We start from the raw sequence: 20,485 nt of genomic DNA on the forward strand, positions 1-20,485 counted from the left end.
AATGCCATTAAACTCTTCTTTCGAGGGTACTTTTACAAGCTATCTTTTCTTCCCTCGGCTCGTTACAGCGACCAGATCTCTGAAACTCGGCATTAAATCTTAACGTCTTTCCGTGCTCAAGGTTTAAGGAGAACGAGAAGGGTTGCGCCAAAAAAATCTACCCTTCGAGCTTGTTACTTTGGAATCGTGACAAATTCAAGGCGAAACAACTCGTTAAGTTTCGTGTAAACAGTCTCGGAGGGAATGATCTTTTTTTTTGCATAATCCCGAAAAAAGGAAAGTCGAGGGTTACAAGCTCCGGGCCATTCTCGTAGATTCTACGGTCGATTCGATTTTTCTTCCTCTCGGTCAGAGCCTGGAAGCATATTTGGATCGAACCGTATCTCGACAACATTTTTTCCTCAACAACTTGCAACAAAACAACTTCAACTGATTCCATGGTAAAAGTATAGGAAACTCAAAGTTTTTTCGCTGCTAGTTTCATGAAAAATAGTTGGAAAAAATGACGATTTACAACGTCGCAGATTTCGATCGAGTTTCCGCTAACGGAGGATTGAAGAAACGCGAACGAATGTTACGAAAAAGACGAAAGCTGGACGATTTATGGATCCACAGGTGCTGGATCTAGGTGAAATAATTCACGCGAGGAAATATGAGACATTATTTGACAAGTGTCCGATTTTTTTTAGCAATTTAAGTCGAATATAGATCATTAAACTGCACGGAAGCGTGAAAGCGCGTGCGATGCGTTCCCACGTCTTATGAGCGTTTTAGAGTCACTCCTCCATCCTGATGGCACGCGCGAGTTCTCGAGAGCGAGCGAGAGGGAAAGAGAGGGAGTTGGTAGTGCTCGTTCACTCTCGATTTCAACGTGCCTTTATTGCGCCTCTTAAATTCGCATTTATGAGCTCTTATGTTCTTTCTCTCTCTGTCTCCCTCTCTCCCCCGCTCGGTGAAGCAAATTCTTGCCGTGTACTGTGTGCTGATGTGCTTCCTTTTCGCCATTCTTCACCTCTCCTCTCTTGGCATGTGTTGGCGCAAAGAGCTTGCATTTCTCTTGGGTTCGCAAGAGTAAAACATATCGTGGAACTGTCGCCCTCTCTCTCTCTCTCTCTCTTGCACCCGGCGATCCATGCATCAAAGTTTATACGCCCTCTCCGTACTCAAGACAAATCGACATCTCGCAGCACGAATGACCGTTATAAATGTGATGGATGTCCAACGACAAAATTGCCATCGTTAATTCACACACGATGAATAATAACGATTATAATAAAATACCCATACGATTACAGGAAACCTCTGAGTACCTGTGTTGCGGGTATAAACTATATTATTATTGCCGGTGTTAATTTTTTTATGAACTATCCTGACTCTCTCTCCCATCGAAACACCGCCAATATTGTGTATTATCGTTCCCCAGACCACCCGCACCAGACGAGTCAAGTTCGACGTCCCATGCGACGCGCCTCGAGGATTTCCGCGTATCGATGAAGCCTCATTGGTTTAACCTGCTGATCCGAATTCATTTCCCAATTAAAGTTTGCTCATTTTTCGTGGAAAAAATACTTCGAAGGAAGGCTCAAGAAGAGAGGAATATAAATTTTTCCTTGACAGGATAAAGTAACGTTTCTATCGAGATAAAGTAACGTTTCTTTACATTTCTTAACGTTGTAGACACATGCCACAAGCATACCGTTATGAAGATCTTGACACTTCGCCACTCATCTTTTCCCTTCGAATCCCCCGAAGATTACAGTTTTATCGACGCTACTCTATCGCTTTTACGTGAACTTTGTATGATCTCAGATCTTGTAAAACCGCATGGCCTCGAGCAGCATCGCTTGACGAAAGATGATCGACTGTAAGTTATGGCTTTTTGAGTAACACTTTTTTCTCTCTTTCTCGCTCTCCTCCAGGACTGTCGCTCAAACGAGAAAGAAAACGTACCCGGGGACTAATATTTAGCCTCCTCCTCCGTATCAGCTCTCCTCTGTGTGCATGTTCCTTTTTTTTTTTTTTTTTTTAATTTTTATATGTGTATACTTTGCCGCAAGTATTATGAGGCTCTGAAGTAATAAAAAATCGTAAAACCTTCGTTGACGGGTTTCCATGCTTGCTCAACTAACCAGAGCCCCGGCTGTTTGTCTTTACAATTCACCGATTTAACCGCGTGTGATTAGGTAGTCGCAGATTATTAACTGCCCCTAACACTTAATTCTTACGACACACAAATTATTATTGTGTGTCTAGTATTTAGTTCTTGAGAAATCAATTTCGGGATATTTGTACAGAGAGGTCGTCAGAAACTAATGGAACTGAATTAACATTGTCGCACGTGTTTCAACAACGTAGGATTACAGAAATTCAAACGATTTATAAAAACCATGACAGTTTTGGAGTAAAAAAACAAATTTTTGTGTCCGATTTTTTCTGGGGGTGACAGTATTTTTGAACATTGAGTACGCAGCATAAATGGACAAGTATTTTCATAAGTTTGAAGAACTTTAGCGCAGATATTATCGGTATATTCGTATTTTCGTATAGTGCATCCCGCTGGCTTTGGGAAATGGTTTATTTTGAAAAAATGAAAAACTAAGCGTCGTAAACTGGCACGTATACGCGGAGGAATAGCTATAACGAACAATAGTGAGAATTCCACTATTTGGAGCGAGCTCGTTCGTCCGGCGAGATTTGCGAATCGTCAGCTGCGGCTTCAGAATGATTGAGACCACCGCACGCCCTCGCGGGGCTATTATGACGGCATATGTACCTCCTGGCAGGCTCGCATATATGTGTATATTATGCATACGCGCAGGATGGAAATAATGTCCGTCGTGCAAAACGAGATGCTCTGCTTCGGCAATGCTTTATACGTTGTTATGTGCGCGTGTATTTTGTGCCGGTTTTGGACACGACGCTTCTCTGTTGGCAATGGATCGCTCAGTCAGTCGTGCTCCGCAGAGATCTGGCACGAATCGCACTCTCGCTCAATCCTGAAACGCGCCCAGCAACTAAATGGGATTAACGAGAATTCGAGGGAGGGAGGGAGAGAGAGAAAGAGAAGAGTAATAAATATGCGTGTATGCGAGGAGGGAAGGAAACGAGAAACGTCTATCGTTCTCGCCCGGCCATGATGGGAACACGCGGTGGCTGCCTCAGTATCAAATACATACACGCATATACGTATATATTGGTGCGTAGTTACGAGCACCAGGCTCAATTAAGATATCGGACCTTCTCGTATTCTGGTGGGCTGAGCCGTCGAAAAATCGTTCTCCCTCGCCAGCGAGGCCAGCAGCAGCGACGACCAGCCAATCGACGAAATTAACACCGAATTTTGTATCTCGAACTTCCCCCCTTTCGAATCTTCCTTTTTCTCGTCCCTTTTTTATGCTCGCGCAGCAGCGTGAAAGAGAAACCGCGCTTTCGCTGCTCCGGGGAGCATTCCCACAATGTCCCGCATGAAAGAATTTGCTAATGGTTCCGCGGGGTCCCGGTGCGCATAACAATAATAATCGAAATAACCACCTCGGAGAGGTGACTTTTGAAGTTTCCTCGCAAAATCACTATAAAGTTCCTCCGCGCGTTTAATTACGAGAATCCGCGAATTTCGAAGGCTCTGCCCCTCGAGCTCCCCCGTCGTTACCCCACTCAGGCCCCGATTGAGATATCTGATAGGTTTTTTTAACGATGAAAAATGGCGTCCGGATTAACCTTACGACCGCCTTCGCCAACACGTACGTATATATATATTTGCCTACGTTATTAGCCTTATGCTCTCGCGAAGGCTCATTTCATCCGTCATATTTATAACCCGACTAGCCCACGGGACCAATCAAATTTATCTGCCTCCTATGCGCATTGTTCCCATTAAACAGACTGAGACAATTTAAAGCTGACGTCACTCCCACGTGGTGCGAGATCTATTTACGCGATAACAACGTGTTTGGGGGAGAGCTTAATATTGAACTTGGCTCAACTTGTTCTCATTATCTTTTGAGCTGAGCCTACTCGCGCACTTTTCTCCGAGGTGTCATTAATGATTACCATTCTTATAGAGAGGAGTGGCTGAGTGTAACGGGAGACGAAAAATCTTCGACCCCGCCCAAATTTACCCTCCTTTCGAGGCGATCACCCTTGCGAGGCTTCTTCCGGATTTCGGTTTTATCGACCAGAGCAGCCATTCTCTTCTCATCCCCTTTTTTCTATCTTTCCCTCAGTTTACTCATCCGCTTTACTTGTTATGATTATTATTCTCATTATTATACCCGATCTAGAGTAATAGTATTAATCTTACGTAATCCGTATCCTCCTCCCTGAATACACGCGTCCATGAGAAAAGCCTTCGTCGTATTCCCCTCCGCGTAATGTCCTCGAATGACGTTCAAGATTCGAGCGCGGGCCTCTGGTTACAGTAAACACCGAAGAAGGGTGACGACGTACAACAGCGATGGGCGAAGAAAAGATTTCCAGGAGGATGCTTACGATGACACGTCGTACATCCGCCATAATATACGACGTGAGACATCTCGGATCATCGAATTCAACCATGATGGCGAGCCCCATCCAACCACGAGGCTGAACCCCCTAATATATTAGCTGAAAGACTATCGAGCGTATATCATCCGCGATAAAATATTTTGGCTCTCGTGTCGCCTCAAACAACATTCATTTTCGTGAGAAAATTCGATGCATCGCTGAGCCTTTGTAGCTTCTTTTTACAAGTTGTCTCTTCTCGAGGGAGAAAAGTCGATGACAAATGGCCGGGACGATTGACGTTCAAGCGGTTCTCCAAATGATAATTTGAGAGTTAGATCTACCGTAACGAAAAATCTCCTGAAATTGGATGCTATGGGAGTCCGAACGGCGACTTCCGGGAACATTTGTCGTTGGGGTAAACCGACGCGGTGTTTGAAGCCGGGAGATCGCGCGTACTCTTTTTTTCTTCAATTTCCTCGGCGACTAGGCAATGCTGCTGGTGGTGCCGGGAAAAAACGCTGAGAGAGGTAAAAAAAGAAAAAAAAAACGACTGCGAATAGACGGCTCTTTTCTGCCGCGCTCTTGAGCTTCGCGAGCCGCACGTCTTTTCTCCTGGGGGGCTTTTCTTCTCGGGATAAGAATCCTCGGAGAGAAACCCGAGAGTTTCTCAGCTGCAGAAACCGCGCGGCAGTATCCCAACAACGATTATTATTATCCTCGTCGAAATGAAGTACGCGATTTGCCTCGACGCGGAAAGTACGAAACTAAAAAGAGAAGAAAAGAAAAAACACGAGTTAAACGTACAGATATATACGGACGAGCGTTTTGCCGCTAAGAAAGAAGATTTTAACCGTGTTGCGCCTGCCTCCTCCCTCCCTCTTTCTCTTCCTTAAGCAATATGGCGGCAACAACGCTCGGGACTAAACGTTTCCCAGAGAGGGAAGAGCTCAATCAATGTCGGACCTTTGTCTCTCCGCGGTCAGCCCGAGTTTTGCTCCTCGCGTATATGCGCACCGGCATAAGTATATCTATTCGTATTCCTCTTGCTCTGGGCTAAAGAAACTGTGGAAGAGAATGAAACAGTCGAGAAGCAGAGGAAGAAGGAGCAGCGGCGAAGGGAATGCGGCATGGTCGGGGGGGGGGGGGGGGGGGAGAAAATATCTGCCACCGCGGGATGAGAGGGATGAGGGAACGGGAGATAAAGGAGGAAGCGAAGAAAAAAGTATACTGTGCTATAAACCAATGAGGTACTGAAAGCCGAGAGTGGCGAGCTTAGTGACTCAATCGGCCATTTCTCGTCTCTCTTCGTCTCATTTCCTCTACTGCGTCCCTTTCTCCCTCTTTCTCTTTCCGTCTTTTTCACGGATTTTTTTTCTTCGGGACATAGTTATATCGCTCATTTCTCTCGTTGGGCAATCGCAGCTTCCCTCCAGCCGAGCACCGGGCCCCGCGCCATCAGCGACACGATCTCGCTCCGCGGGGACCGGTACACGATTCACTCGCTTCTTCTCAGCCTCTTTTCTGTTTTTTTTCTCTCTCGTTTTCCGCGATGCGCGCAGCGCTTCTCGAATGTCTCGTGATTTCGTAAAAATTCTGGCTTTACGTGCGTGCCATATTTTCACATCATTATCCTCTTTTGGGGCGTTATAACGTAAGGCCAAAATTGACAAAAATTCGATGATTTTCATTAGTTCTTCCAGCGAAGAGGAAACGTTGCAGTTCGTTTAATTCGATCAACCTTATCGATCCGAGTCCCCTCCAAATTGCAACATTTACGACTACTGAGGAGGAATTTACGTTAATAGCGATATGAGAGATTACGCATGAAGAAAAATTCGAGACAGCGTTGCTTCAAACATTCGGATTGTCTCGCGTCCCTTTGCGTATCGAATCTTCTGCCAGTTGCCTCTATTTTCCCGTAATAACGAACGTATATCTATGCTGCAGTCGTACATATGGCCGCAGGTGCTTTTGCAATGGACGTATACGTATATAAACGTACTCGGAGTACAGAAGGTCTGCCATATGTTTTCGCGAGGTATAGAGAGGAATACTAATACACTCGTGTGCGAGAGAGAAGGAGAGATACGGAGGTGGGCGCCTGATTGGCTTGCTGTACGTTCAGCTCCATCCTACTGTTACGGCGTATGGTAGAACGAGCAGCCAGCACGGTTCGAAGTAAGAAAGAGTGAGAGGAGAACAAAGTCAAGAGGCGAATGTAGCGAGCCAGAGAGGGAGAGGAAATGAAATAAAAAAAACGAGAAAGAGAGAGAGAGAGAGGAGAAAGTGAGAGAGATGATATGCTGGTAGCGAGAGCAGAGCAGAACTGGGGACGTGCGTTAGTTCGTTCCTTAGCTCGCTCTTACTTCTTCTCATACTTTAATATATACGTATATAGAAGCACGCACACTGTTTTAAACGCAGTAAGTCTCGGCGGGCTCATCTCTCCTCATTTTCCGTTGCTCTCTCCTTTTTCTTTCTTTCTCCATCCCTAGGCATTAATCTTGCCTCTTAAACTCGTTCTCTCTCTCACGCACGCGTTTCTCAACGCGTTTAGCCTGTGCGATTGTTGGTCGACGCATTCGTCGTCATCACCGTCGTCGTCGTCGTCGTCATCGTCATCGTCGTACGCCAACGTCCTCCTCTCGCCTTCCCTTCAACCTGTGCACACGCGAACCTCCCAGTACAAGCTCGCACAGTCTTTCTTCCTTGCTCTCTTTCTCCCTCTTTTGCTCTCTGCCGGTCTCATTTCGCACGAGCAGGGGGCTATAGCTAGGCTCTGCCAAGCTTTGGCAGCGGCCATCGCTACCAACCAACATCGCTCGAGCCGAGCGCTCACGAGGGAGTGAGAGAAGCTAGTCTTGCCAGCCCCAGAGTGTATTTCTGTTCGTAGAATCGTTCCCGCCGTATACACGCCATTATACTTGTAATACAGTAGTGGAGCTCGCGTGAGCCTCTCGAGTGTTTAATGTTAGGTGCGTACCTCGAGCTCTTGTGCGCGACTTTATTCCCGATCGTCGGGAATATACAAGGGAAATTCAGTGAAACAAAAACCGGCATTTTGTCCACGTACCGCTGCCCCCTCGCGCTCCCCTTCGCCTTTCCCTTGTTTTCCATCACCAAAGTGCTGCGCCAGTGTCCCGCGCGTTGCGTGCTCTTCCAGACTGATCCATTTTCCTCTATTACAAAATGACTTTTATCGACTTACCTCTCGCCCTTCAAACCCCCCGTACTCTATACGCTCATTCGAGGAAAAATGCTCACTCCGCGTGATGGCTGAGCCCCTCGTACACACAGCCTTGAGTACTATTTTTCTCGATTACTCCAATTGTCCTTCTCCATCAACCAACCTGCCGCTTCCCTCTCGCTCTCTCGTATCCTCTTCTTGGACACGCACTTTTATCGATCGTGCCGACGCAAGTGCTACGCAGGCTAAACATCCCGTGTTATACTACCTAGTGATATTACCGAAACTCCTGACAAAGTTTCATTCTCTTGCAGTGCCCAACGAGAACGAGATATCGATCGGTGATCGCCGGTTAACGTTGACGTCATACACGGTGCAGCTTGCACCTCTCGGTATTGCCGATTCGAGCGAATAAAGTTATAGTTTCGAGCCCCTATTTTTCATCCTCTGACCATTAACCTATTTTATTTGATTTTATTTTTTATTTTTATTTCAACTATTTATCGTCCCCGTGTGTTTGTGCACATTCCAGCTGCACATGCATCGTATAAATCGGTGTGCACACAAGACCTTTTTAAGTTCGCATATTACCGGCTCTTGGAAGGGTTAACCGCGTGCGAGGAGAAAGAGAGAAAGAGCAAAGCGAGCGAAGCTCACACGCTTTGTACACCGCATACGAAACTCTCCTCGCATCGATCGCGAAACAGTTGTTCCTTAAACACGATGAGGCAAACGAGAGAGTCGTGTACCAGTGACGATTCAAAGTTCGCGTTGGTAACCCAACACTTCGTATTATATATATACGATCCGTCCCCATGAACAAGTGTTATTTTCTCGTTGGTTATTGACCTGCCAATTTTGGACCAATCCATTATGCATCGCTCGATCGTTATCCGGCATGAAAACGTGACCTCTTCGTAGATAATGCATCGTTCGTTCGTCGAATTTTCTCGTTTTTCGTTTTTTTTCGAATCGCCCCAGTGCAACGTTGAATATCGACGACGAGAAATTGGACTCGCACGATTGAGTGAAATATTCAAGCTTTTCAAATGCGGGAGTGAAGATTCGTAGCTTTTTTTTGAACTTTTTGAGAACTTCGACGTGTGTGTAGATCGCTGAATTGAATTTCGTTTCGGCCTCTCTTCCGCCGTCGGAACGAGACGTCCCACTTCAAATCATTCGTTTTCCCCTCAACAGCGTCTTTTATTAATCAATTATTGTTAAGTGATTATGCGAACGATGTGTCGCGAGTGTGTCGGCGTTAAGTTTACGGAAACTGTCGTGCACCGTCGCGATCTATGTCCCGGAAGAACGAAAAGAGCCGCGCGGTTTAATCTCCGTTGGCGTCGTCGTTGCAGACAGTGATAAAAGAAAACAGACGAAATCACAGGCGCGTTCGTTGTTTCAGTCGCTGAGCATCAAAGCATGGACTAGTCGAAGGGGCAAAAGTGAGGCGACATTTGAGAAATTTCTGTGGTGTTTCGGAGACTGGAAAAGCATCGAGTCGATCGAGGAACCTCGAGATCCAAGCGGAATCGTCGTCGTCAACGTCGATCCAACGGAGCGACCTCTGTGCCGCCATTACAGCCGCAAGGTGAGTCACTTTTACGACTTTCAATTGCACTCCCCCCCCCCCCCCCCCTCCTCTCATATGTACGTATATAAACACATTTAAACAAATGCAATTGTGTCTCCTGCGGCGGGTATAACAATCCACTCTTTCCATTTAGACTCTAAGACGTTTGCGTACCCTGCCAAGTTTCCACTCGAATTGGCCTCGGTGGAACGAGATTTCATGCTTTTTTCATCTCCGCATATAGATCTGTACCGCGTGACTGTATCGTTACAATAACCACGCATTATTATTCTACCGTCGGCCTCTTTTATTTCTCATTCTTCTAAACGAAATGTCATTTTCTCCCCTCAATTAAAAGCGCTACTTCGATAGCAGGAGGGTTGACACTGTTCTGATATTATCCAGTCGCGGCGTCCACATTTACTGAAAAACTAATAACCACCCACTTAATTCCATCCAACCTTGTTTGTTAGCTTCCGTAATAAATGAAACGTAAACTCGAGCCTGATAACGTTAAAATCTGTTTTTTACGATGCCGCTATCTCATTTGAAAACAAGCACTCGGAGCAATATATAATAAAATACTAACTTTTTTTTTCATCCAAGTAACGATGAAGCCGCGGCTACCAACGTTTGTTTATTTACTGGCTATTTGTCATTCTTGATAATTCGAGAAAGTTAATGCCACGCTGAAAATTCGCATCCCGGAGACCTCGATCGCCTCGGAATATCAAGCCGAGGATTGATATTTTCGAATGTGGCTGCCGGATGAACGACCTCACAGTCATACTCTCGCCGAGTATCCATGCAAGAATTATACACACACGAGGAGAGATCGCTCAAGGTTTATCCCCCGGGGAACACGGATCGAGACACCATATAAATGATAGTTCTTTCAAAATACCGCGAATAATGGGCACACTACATATATTCAAATGTACACGGAGCTCGTGAACGTTGACAAAGCTATAGTGATACAAATTTATTGCTATAATGCAACATAGTCCTTCGGATTTCGTAGATATTAGACGGCTTGAGTAATTTATGATTAATACTATATAAATTAAGTCGACGGTATACGTCGGCGTATAGATATATATATATTTATAGGAGTGGCGGATAATCGTGAGGGTATTTTTGTAACCGCATCCGATCTTCGTTAGTCTCACTCGAAAATTTTGCTCGCTCCGAGAACGAGGCGAAGGGAGGGAAGCGAGTGAGATTGTGTGCTGAGATCTCGGTCTCTCATTAGGGATCTCAGTTAATACACCATACACACACACACACACGTTGAGCTTGGCCGAAGCGATGGCAGATCGAAAGAAAGAAAAAAAAGGAAAAATTAAATGAAAGAGAAAGGGTTGGTGCGAGTGCGGCCTTCGCCGAGACCAAAGAACGATAAAGGGATGCCGGATTGGGATTCTCGTTTCTACATGTGTGTTTGTGCACGCTTCGAGCCAACTATCAACGCGAGCAGTTCGTTTGGTTCCAGTTTTACGATCTTCTATATACACGTACGTTTCAGCATATATATATCTATACAGAAAATATATAATAGATCGAGATTGTCCGTAGCGGCGACTCAGACCACTCGCGGCCTCGTTCTGTATTATTTTGTTCATGGACTCGCTGCAGAGATATCGACCCCACCCGTCGTCATATCAGCCGCTCTTCTTTTCATACTTTTTTTCCATCGCGAACCGTCCCCACCTGCATTTCGGTCTCATTATATACAGCGTCACTTCATTTTGATTCGCCTACCCGGTACAACGTCTGAAAAATGCTTCCTTTCGAATTGAATATCTTTCTTGGCAGAGGCATAATTAACACTGTTACGCCGAAGCTGCTCGCTCGGATTTCAAATTCTCAACTTCAGTCGAGTATTATTTTATAAATTGCAGGATTTCTACGACTCCAGAGTCAAACAATTTCGGCTATTGCGCTGTTGCAAAATTTCTCCAGTTGCACAGACGCGAGAGGATTTTTGTGGATTGCAAATAAACTTTTTCTCTCGAGTAGCAGAAAGAGGCTCAGCGTGATTGACGCTAAGGGCTATTTTATTCTGCGGTAAAGAAAGGAGCAAAACGAGAGAGAAAGACGGGGAGAGGTCGGGTGTACATAAAGTGTATAAAATAACGCTGCTATCTAAATTATACTCACATTCTTTCTTTTCGTGTGATCCTCCAAGACTCGAGTATACATATGTATACACCTGTGTCTGGAGAAACGACGGAGGCGACCATTTTGGTTCGCGATATATTCTTCCAACCGCGAGACGACGTCCCCCATGTGGGTAGAGCAAAAATACGAAGGAGACGCTCCCCCTCGTCGCTCGCACTCCTTTTCTCTCAAGGATCGTCGAACGGAATAAAATTCAGAATTTATGGAAACTCATGCTTCAAGCTTTTTTGCTCGCTCTCGATCTTCTGGCTCGAGATATTCCTTCCACCTTTCTTGTTTGCGATTCTCGCGCATATCTGCAAGCTCGGAGCGAACGGGGGAGAAACCCTTGCGGAGGTTCTCGAGTGATGGGCTCCGGTTAATAGTCCGGCAGGGAAAAAAGTGAGAGGACGCGAGTTGCTGTATATAAAGCGACTTCATAAAAGGAATGAAATATTTTCAGGGATGAAGTTCGTTGCTTGAGACGGCGAGTCTGAATTTGAACTCGAGAAGGCTTTTTCAACACGAAAAATCCCGTCACGGAAAAAAAACTCGGAGCAGTCGGGAGGGATTTTTTCGTTCGTCAGAAAATGAGGAAACGCTCGCAGTCCGCTTGTGAACAAGTCATAGAAAAGGAGTGCACGAGAAAAAGTACAAATCTCACGAAGGCGAGATCAGCATGGCTGCCGTCGGACGATGGCGCGCACGTATTTCACTCCCTCCGAGTTGAGATCTCGCCTCTTCCGTTCCCGTGCCCCGCCGCGGGGTCCGGAGACGTGACTTCCACGTCGAGGAGATCCTCGATTCGAAACGAGTCTTTTTCCATCTCTGTCTTTCCTTCTCTCATCGTCATTCCGTTCTCTTTTCCAACTCCCTCGTCGTTTTGTAATCGGTCCAGAGTCCAAGCTCGTCCCAAAGAGCTCGACGAATGCGAACTCACCGAGAAAAGCCGAGAAAGAACGGGAGGAAGAGCGAGAGAGAGAGAGGGCATTCGTGACTCCAATAAACGATAGTCGGTCGCCATCTTTCGCCTCGTCCCGATACCCATTTCCATCTCGTTTTTCCCTCCATCTCCCCGCCTTTTGATTTTTGCCTTATCTCACGTATATTCCAGTTGTACATGCAGACTCCTTTATCGCGAAGATAAATCTGCCAATTATGCTCGTAGCTATATTTAAATCGCGATAAAGATTGTGCCAGAAAAACAAAACGGTTGCGGGAAGATTTCTCTGCGAAGCGGAGGCCGCGCGAATCCGCCGAGAATTCGATTTCCATCGATAAATCCTATCCTCGATTTCCCTCCGTTCGCCCCTCCTCTGTTTTTCGCTAGAATAAATATGCGGTAAAAGAGGGCTTTTGCAAAAGGTACAAAGTATCGAACCGCGTGTCGGCAAATTCCGGCGTCCCCCGAGTCGGCGAGAACGCAAAGTCGAGTGTGTTGAGACTTTCTTCGGGATAGAGAAAGAGGCCTGCTCGCTTGTTCCAGAGAGGTTATTACACGTACGTATTTACGAGAGATCGAAGAGAACTCGAGACACGAGATTCCCTCTTACGTAGAATGCATGCATGTTCGAGCAAAATCCCTTCGTCCTCCCTCTCGACTCTCTTTTATTTTATACATTTTTCGTCGGAGCGCGTTCCTAGCTTGTATGTCGTACGAAACCACAGCGGCTGCTTTGCACACGCGTTTCTGTCGTGATCTCTCATGCCGGGCATGTTGTAGTCACGAGGAAACGATCTTGCCAGCTTGCACATAGCCCGCGTGCATAAGTTTAAACTCGATACGAGAATGCAGCCAAGACCGAGCGAGCACAGCCAAGGATTTATCGGTCTCTGACAGGCGAAAGGGCGCCCAACTCCGCTTGCTTCCAACTCCTCCTCGTGGCAGTTGGGTCCTTTTGAGTTTTCGCCAACTGTATCTACCTACCCTCTTATATACATATACGTGCAAAAATACGTGACGCGAGAAATTCGCTCTCGGCTGGTGCATGTTCTTCCACATTCACCGCTCGCCGTATGTATTCTCGAGTTGCCATGTGCCAATATATATACGTACGTACATGTATTCGCGTGATACGGAGACGTCCGAGAAGTTTGTGTACACGTGTACGAGCATGTATATAAGTTAATATACGTGTATGTATGGAACTGCAACGCTGTGTCAGCCATTTTGAATTCCTACAGCGCCAGAAGGTTTCTCGTCGCCGACGACAACCTCTGTTCGGCAGGGCCGCGCCTTCCCGAGGATAGAGACCGAGGGACTGAACGCGGGTGTACGCCATCGTCCGTCCTCCTCCTCTCGATCCCTCTTTTTTTCTCTCCCACATTTTTTCTCCTCGAAAATCCTGGGAGCGCGCGCTCCCCTTTGGGCGATATTGTTGATAGTTGATGTTGCAGTATCTCGGGAGCGACACTTGGATCGGGTTTCACCTTTCTCGTGACTCCGTACAAATGTATGGAGGCAACTATATGAACAGAAAGATTCTTGTTCACCAAAGTTCTTACTAAGGTTTCATGTTTCCGAGGGGAACCGGAGAGCCTCTCGGAAGCACGCGTGCTTTTCTTCGACATTCAAAATGGTTTCGGCTCTCTGTGCATCCGGCGATGAACCAACGACATTTTTTTTCGTAATTCACGCAAATACCGTGACCGACGGGATTGTCTAACGGATCTTAAGAAAAGATTTTCAGTTAATGAAAGATCGGTCGTGAACCGATTCCTGCAAAATCTTCTTTTCAACGAACCTCGAAAGTAAATCATGTCGATTTCAGGCAATCAGGGGGTTCGAGAAGTCCAAACGGACGAGAGCCTTTTTTTCTTACAGTCAATATGATTTTTTATCATTCCTATGAAGTATTAACTGAATAACGAATCAGGCATCATTCATTTTCCTCTGGGATAGTATAGTTTCGAAGGGCTATTGAAAAAAAGGAAACAAGAATGTTTCCCATGAATGGTCACATCTTATAGGAAGAGACGAAGAAAAGGCGGGCGATTCCTTAAGCGTTTTATATATCAAAGTTAAAAAAAGCATCGTGGCTTGTCGCGACGAAATAATTCGATGAGAAAAAGTATTAAAGTCAAACGCTTGAAACAAAACAAATCGAATGGAAAAGTCTGGATGAAAATTCACCAAACTCATTAATGCATTCATGTGTATAAATTGTTCCCGGCAACAAAACACACGCCGAAGCCAGATTGCATCGAAGCAATTTCTTTGTATGTTCATAAAGCTATGAATATAGTTAAGCAAAATGTATTATTTCTGTTGTTGTTCGAGATTGCTCGGCGGCTCTCGTAATATTATCTGGCATATGGAATCACCGGTATTAGCTGAACGAACCGGTGATAGACATTCGTTATTGGTCGATTCCTCGATCCAGTCGAAGAGAGACTGTCAAAGTATTGGCGGTATGGACTAAGAATTTCCGATAATTGGACACGAGATAAACGCTCATGCAATTCCACCACGAAGCATACTTTCCTGTGCTCATTCATATGTATATATATTTATGGTCGTTGTTGAGAGTCAAAGGGACGTATTAATCATGACTCGAGACTCGAGACACAGCAAACGAAGCCTTTTACCGTTCGAATGCTCGACGCACCAGATATACACGAACTTACGAACCAATGAGGCTGCTGCTGGGTCGATTGAGCAACGACGCCACCGTCTACAATTTCCAGCGAATACGCAAGAGGGAGCGAATCGCTCTTCCATTTACAATGGTGGAGTCGGTAAAATTGCATATAAAAATTGAGGGCTAGAAACTTTGGATCGAACATCCATGAACTCCTTTAAACGGTCCCAAACTCATCGTTTCTACGTAACCCGTTTTTTCGTCCCTTTTTTTTTCGTCGCGAGGTCTCAGAAGTATTCTTTCGTGCACGATGGAAACTAGCACGGGCTGTAACGACTGTTGAATCAATAAAGGGCCCACGAACGTGCACTTTCCACGACCTTCGTTCTTCTCAGGGTTTGTGAACCTCCGAGACTTCTACCTCTTCTTAAAAGGACCATTATTGGAGCAAAAAATGGAGGATTTCTCTAAGGAGAGTATTCGATGGAAGAGGCCTTCAACCTTGGAGACAAAGTGGTGGCCTCTGGCTTTTACATCGTTTTGGTACGTTCTCTCGTGCTGGTCGAACACTTGTAAAAACAGCCTTCGTTCCTGGCCGCTATTACTGCGGAATTCAGTACATTTTCTCTTTAGTCGTATATTAAGTGCACGTTTTTTTTTTATCGTCTTCGCGAGATTGCGAATTGTGTTGGAAGGATTCTCGAAATTAGTTAGAGATCTCAAGTTCAGTGAACTTTTTGGTCCACTCGACCTCGTGAATATTCAAGACTGAAAAAACTGGTTGCCTTATAACCATCAAGATTTTTTTACCTCGAGTACTCGGAGGCCGGTCGACCCTTGCATAATGAATCTCAACGGTAATTTATTCTGCAAAGATAACAATTATTCAAAATCAAGTGAGTCGATTTTAACCAAATAAAACGTTCCTCCAGGAGCAACTTGAGCTTAATAAATGTCATGGAAACTTCATAAATCGTAATCTATACAGCGTGCCCACAGCGAGATAATTTTCAGCTAAAGTTCGATCAGAACAATCGTTTAATAAACCAGTGAACGAAAACGAAGTTTTCGTGTCAAATTCGTTCTCCATTTTCAAGAGACTACTTCAACCCTCATCATGAGGAATTTGTTTTTGCGTATCGACGGAGACCATTGCGCTGCTGTGACATTTGCCAAGATCGGTCGATTTAACGACCCTACCAATTCTTTAACGTCTGCAGGTGGGGCTTCAATAAAATAGAAAAAAAAATAGTCGAAGGTATGACTCGTTGAGACCTCCGCTTCGAGGTACCCGCTTGTTCATGCACTTGGCCAGGTGATACCGAAGCAACTAATTATCCCGTTGACCGTCGTTTATGGAAATGCCATGCTCATCGAACGTGCAGCAAGCCGAGTCAATCGACTCTCTCCGAATTAATCCTTGCCCGGGGTTTGTGTAATATTCGCAATGCTTATGTGAACCATCAACATCAAACTGGGGGTTTATGCTTTCGTTGTTATTATACTATTATTACTAGACGCTCATTATCGGCGTCAGGCGCACGGCTGAGACGTTAATATACCGAGCTTAGCCATGGCAGTTGAGGAGTGATCGAACTGCAAATGTCTTTCCTCGAGCACATGAAATAAACTAAAAATAATCCTGTTTCATTAACACATTTTCCAACTCCGCAAATCGAGCAACGAATCCATTTCTCTAAAAGTTATTATATTTCTGTTTAGTCTATTTTTTTAATCGCAATAGCAATCGGCGTTGCTGGAATTCAATTGAATGGTGCAATTTTCCGAACTGTACGATGTACAGAACCTCAATTTTTTCATTGACCGTTGAAGTTTTGCAGAAAGTCTTCGAGCACATCTTAAAACTCTTTGCAGAGGAGCTCGAGGAGGAGAATCGCATAATCTTTATCCAATGCAATCTTAAATGACGTAACTTCTCAGTATCCTTTGTTTATGTTAGAAGCACCAGGAATTTACGACACCACGCGTTTCCTTTTTTGCGTTGACTTTCTTCTTTCTTTCATCTCAACACTCGGCTCTCTCGAAATGAATAACTTTTCATCTTGCACAAAGTTAGTCACCCTCTTATTTATACACCCCTTTCCTTATGACTCCGAGAGGCATAACAAACCCCCTTTTATTCCTGAGTGGTCAGATCTTTATATGTTTCTATTGTACATACATCCGAACTCGGGAAACGATTCTTCTTCACGCAATCTCAGTTCGACCTCGTACGCAAGAACCGTATAAGGGAAAAAATTGTTAACAAGACTCCCATTTTTTCGACTGCTCGCGTATCCAGCGGTTTAATCTCGGAATGGACAGTGACGGATTTATGACTCCGCTCCTAAATACATCGAATTTATTGTCAATCTTTATCTCTTTTTCGTAGTAACATTCTTATTTGGAATGAAATTATTGGAGTAAAATTTTTCATTCTTTCTTTCAGACAATTTCGAGTGGAAAATCAATTACATTTGTTCTTCCTATGACCAAATCGCGGATTTGTGACTTTCACTACCAAAAAAATGAAAATAAAAATAGAAAAATTCTTACTTGGAGTTTCAATTTATTTTCAGGGAAAAAATTTCGTATAAAAAAAGCAATTATATTTGTTCTTACTACGAATAAAAGTTGCTTATGATTATGTTGTGTTTCCGGGATTAATAAATGCTCGTGTTAAACGAAGAATTTCAACGAAGAACCACAAAAATTCTTCCCGTTTTGGTGTTTTATGGAAATGTTAGATTTTATGCAGCTTAAACGATAAAAGTCATCTAGGATTTATGCTTGTATATATAGCCCTGCGGAATATAATACGTTCATAAAACTGTCGGTTTTGTTCTTGCTCTCTGAAATTTTCGTACCGACCGACGGTCTCACGTCAGAGTTCTTCATCGCCTCTTAAGCACGAGAAACGGCTTTAGCCACTGGTTTTAGTTGTTCGGTCACAGATGGTGCGACGCTCGACCTACCTATAGCATCGTCATTTGGATCGCCTTTTTTCACCAGGCACAGATCCATCCTTTGATAGACGAGTAACCATGGGAAAATTGCATTTAAATGTTTTTCTATTACCCTTTAATTATCAATTTATTAAGAATGAAGCAATTTTTATGAATAAAAAAGCGCTTAACGGAATAGAGTTGAAAATTTGGAAGAAAAAATTGCGTTTCCATTATTTCACGAAATTCCTACCGTTTCAGTGAATTTCATTTCCAATAAATATCAATTCCAAAGTGCACCGCAATCTTGGAACCGGGTAATCAAGAAATTTTGAATGAATCGAAGTCAAACGAAAACGATCGGTTTATGTAAATGTTGAACAAACGAAATAATTATTTGGCTCTTTCGTATGGGGTAGAAGTAAATAAATGAAAATAGAATTTTCTTAATATTTCCGGGGCAAAACCTCTGAAAATTTATAGGCTACAATCGCATCTTAAGTTGACACCGTTCGAACGTTTAATATGGTTTTTTGAATGGACGCAATCTGGAATAAAATCTTCTGGCTTTTGTGCCCGTTCCTTCATTAACGTTTCGTTTTTTCGTCACGTTATTTTGTCACCCCTCGGAGGTGTTTGAAGTAAAAAAGAATTGAGCTCCCTGCCCCATCTCGTTTTCTGGCCATTATTTACCTACGGAAGAAAAGCTTTCTCTGCTCCCGCCCATCCGGTGAGGTAACTCCGAGAGAAGGAAAATTCAAGCTAGCCGGAATGAAACCTGACGGAGAAAAGCAAAGAGAAGCTCCACCCCGACCATCTTTCGGCTTTCCCGTCCTCTCGCGACCCCTCCGTGCGACCCCCAACAAGCTTCGCCACGCAACCTTCCATTATTCTTGCCCATAGATGTATATACAGATCGTGGGGAAAATCCTCCCCTGGGTTTTCCGAATGGCGCGTACGTGCCCGACATACCACTCCCGACTCGTTGGCTGTTTACCAAAAATATTTCTTTTCCCTCCACCTCCGGGCTCCGTCGAAGCTCTCAGTTTTCCTTCGCACCCCAGGCACCAGTGTGTTTTTTTCCCTTTTCCCCCTCGCTCTTTTCTCTCTTCTCGACGCTTGCTTATCTCAGATTGGACCGGAGCATTATGAGACTTTTTTTTTTATATCACAGAGAAAAAAACATTTTCCGAATGAAATATACACGCGGCTTTGCCCACAGTTCGATCAGCTTGCGTCATGCTTTCGAGAAAATGAATTCCCCGAAATTTTTTGTAGACTTTCGGTGCTACCGGGTCTATTCGATTCAATCAGTGAATGGGAACGCTTATTTTGCAGACTAACAATTCCGTTGGCGGTGAAACGGAAAACACGAGACCGGAATATTTTTCTCATTCGGATTGTGCCCTTAAAATCTACTCAATAACTTTCCAACAGAAACTGAATAGTCCTTTGGACAGCCCACGAGCCATTTCAAATGAAAATACACCTCTGTCGAGTGAGCCCAAAGAGACCGATTTTTTTGCAAGCTCGTTGACGCAACTGGGAAAACGATGCAGAAAAGCTGCGCTCATAGTTTTTGCGACGTCGTCCTACGGCACTCAAACGAGGCACAGTGCTAAACTATCAAAGACATCATACACCACTCACGTTATGTATATAACCAGCGACGAACGATCGTGCAACAAGTGTGAAAGAACGTTATTGCCCTATTTCACGACTATTTCGCTCGTAGAGTGCGACGTAAAAAGTTAATCGACCCGGTTAGCGCGAGATAGGTACGGCCGACCATCAGTTTCGTCGACCCTTACTTTTTTCACATATCTTTTAACTTCGCCACATAACAAACTGTGTTCGACGTATGTGGTTATGTTTTGAGCTCTCTCATAACGCAATTGAACTTGAGCCCTAGCTGTAAAGGGAAACGGGCCGTCGCAGATTCCCTCGCGTATTTCATTTTAATTAGTCGCTAAACGCTTCGACACGTGGGAAATTTCCCATTTCTTCGTTTTAACAAAAGTGAAAGCACGATTGAGTCACCGCGAGGAGTGATTTTTCATGAAAAGTGTCACAATTTCGAGCATCTTGACGCGATTCACGGTATTCAGTTGGGATCTTGAAATTTGACACTCTGCTATGGCGTTTTTAATCAAAACACAGTAAATTTTGTCTGACATAAATCTACGATGATTAATCGTTGGAAAATGACATTCGTTTTAAGCCACAACCGATTGAGTGCAACAAACGAAAATTCCTCACTCGAAACGTCTCTCTTCAGAATTAACTGCGCATTTGTATTGTTCCCTTCAATTTTTTTCTCGTCCATGTAACAAGCATTTTCTCAGTATCCGACCGAAATATATTTGAACCAGAAATACGGAACAGGGTGGTCCGAAAATCGTCATAGTTCAGAGCCTGACAAGTTTATCTATTTATAGGTTTGCCTTAGTTGGATGGTTGGCAAGTGAAATGCTTCGAAGGAATTTTGAGTGTGAGCCAGAAGTCTGAGAGCTTTTTTTTTTCACCAAATCGCTCATTTTCTCCATTCGTCCGA

General features: G+C 44.4%; 1 protein-coding gene across 3 annotated transcripts in view; it reads left to right on the plus strand.

Annotated features, from left to right (window-relative positions):
- Abd-B (Abdominal B) overlaps positions 1 to 20,485 on the plus strand; it is an 85,595-nt gene that overhangs the window by 32,072 nt on the left and 33,038 nt on the right. For all 3 annotated transcript variants that reach the window (XM_043414221.1, XM_043414220.1, XM_043414224.1), the window contains exon 3: positions 9,078 to 9,263. The gene's annotated coding sequence lies outside the window, so the exon portion shown is untranslated. The remainder of the gene's footprint in view (positions 1 to 9,077; positions 9,264 to 20,485) is intronic.

Source organism: Venturia canescens, chromosome 3 (genome assembly GCF_019457755.1).
Source record: "Venturia canescens isolate UGA chromosome 3, ASM1945775v1, whole genome shotgun sequence".
In the NCBI taxonomy this organism is placed as follows: Eukaryota; Metazoa; Arthropoda; class Insecta; order Hymenoptera; family Ichneumonidae; genus Venturia; species Venturia canescens.